Below are 2,387 nucleotides of genomic sequence, written 5' to 3'. Positions count from 1 at the left end.
TAAATGGTTCAGACTCGGATCCGATGTTGTTCGAGCAGTCAGATGTTGGCTAAAGGGATTCATATTTGGATTTGGATTCAGATGATGATGGAAAGCTCATACTAGATCCGCTTTTTTACATGTAAACGGATTCAGACACCCATCAAATTTGAATATTTACTGGATTTGGTAGCAAAAAATAAAAAAAACATATCCGTATCCAATTGTAATCAGACATTGTTTTTGCTCAACAAATTCAACTAAATGGAATCAAATTGGGTCGGATATCAGATAAAATCCAGTTCGTTGACATCCCTACAAACAAGAGCCTACTTATGATTATGTAATGAAATTTCAATTCAGAATATATAAAAAAGAAAGGGATTTTACTACGTTTGTGGTCTGCTAATTGGACTTGGACCAGAATCTAACCTACCTAAGCCAGCTCTAGTTGGACCTAGACTCAGACCCGTATGGTCACATCAAAATCAAATCTGTATCCCTAAGTCCAGCTTGGGTTCGATAAATTGACCTCGCTAATGGGTCATGGTAGTGGACATTGGACCAGCTCCACCTGAGCCAACATGATATACACTTTGGAGTCTGATCTGATGAGATAAGACCTAACTGGATCAAACCCTGCTGGTTTTCCTGTCCATACAATCCATCCATGCCAAACTACAAGTACAGTTGTTTTTTAATGAATGATTTGATGTTTTGTTCATGTCAAATATTTCACCCAAAAATAGAAAAAACATGTCATCACAAGAAGAAAGATATGCTGTAAAAAAAAAACATCACATATTGGTCCCCGTCAACTTATTGAGAATTCGACTCAATTATATATTTAGATGTAGCACTGAAAAACCAGATGAGTCGCTCGTGACCTGGCTCATGTTTGGATGGTAACTCATGAAATAGGCTTGGTAATTAAGCTTGAACTTAAACAATGAATCTTCAATTCAATTCGTATAGGCTCCTTAATTAATAATAAATATAAGATTATTTTATATCATATAGTGAACATGGTTGAAGTGTTTGGCTTGTAAGCAAGCAATTTAGAGTTCAAATTGTAAAGTCATGTGGCCATAAAATGATTGTCCCAACAATCACTTTCTCTCAAAGGATACAATTGTTTATACATGAAACAATTAAATCATAAACAAATTAAACATAAATTAATCAGATAATAATATATATTTAAAATACAGTTACATGTATAAAACACCAAGATATATGTCTCTTAGGGCTGAAGGGATTTCTCCAATTGTGGTGTTTCAAACTTGAACCTCTTATAGAATTATAGATATCCAAGAAATACAATGTACTGCAAAGGTATTTGAATTCATATAGAAAACAAAAATCTAATTCTCTAGATCTATAGAGAACTACTACCGTGTAAGAGGTTGAAAAGTATAGACTTTTTTAGCGATTTTGAGCGTAACAGCGCATGCTTCAGCCCACAAAATTTGCGCTTCTGCAATTGTAGATTCTGACATTGGTATCAGAGCCAGGTTCGACAGATCTCTATCGATAAACGTGTGCACGCCAATCAGTATCTCGTGCATTGCCGAAAAAGAGAAATAAATAAGTCAAACAGGAAAAAAGAAACAATTAAAGTCAATCAGACATTTATTGTTTTGTATTATCAAACAGTGATTTGGGAAAACCGGTTTATCCGGGTAAAGTTTTTCAAATAATATATATATAAATATAGCTTATTTTTCTGACAATCGGTGATCATCTAGACCCATCACCAGAGATCGGTGGAGCCATTTCTGATTTCTGTGACATAAAAATTTTACAGTCTCAAATTCAAAAAAGGGGGGAAAAAATAAAAAGGGAGTCATTTGTTCTTCCACCCCCAGATCTATCGGTGATGGTCTGATCGAACGCCATTAGAGGCTGGTGGTGGTCATATCTGAGACCAGTAGGGACGCATGTGGTGGTCGGATGCCTTGGGGTTCAAGCCAAAGAGGTCTTAGTTCCCTTTTTCCTCTCTCTATCTTTCTCCTCAACGTCAGTTGGCACCTTGGGGTTTGCCATGAGGTGATCGGCCTGCCGTGAGGGGCAGCACTCCGCTGAAGAGAGCTCGACCCGTCGGAGATCGCTTGCAAGACGGAGATCTCTGGTCCTTTTGGGTTGGTACAGGAACAACGTTGGAGTTAGTTGGTATGAATCCACTGCAAGTTGATGTAGTCTGTATGAGAACTAAGTAGAGCTTTGATTCTACTTAGTCCTTAGGTAAGCTCCAAACCTTTGGAGGGTTGAGACCACCTTAGTAACCGATAGAGAAGCCCTAAGATAGGGTGAACAAATCAGGGGGTAGGGATTCACAAGGGATAGAGAGAAGAATGAAAGAGGTAGTTGAGGTTTGGTCAGGAAGATACAAGGTCTACAAGTCGGGT

This window comes from Nuphar pumila, chromosome 11 (assembly GCF_984573655.1).
Source record: "Nuphar pumila chromosome 11, dmNupPumi1.hap1.1, whole genome shotgun sequence".
Taxonomy (NCBI): Eukaryota; Viridiplantae; Streptophyta; class Magnoliopsida; order Nymphaeales; family Nymphaeaceae; genus Nuphar; species Nuphar pumila.
This window is presented reverse-complemented; position numbering follows the sequence as displayed.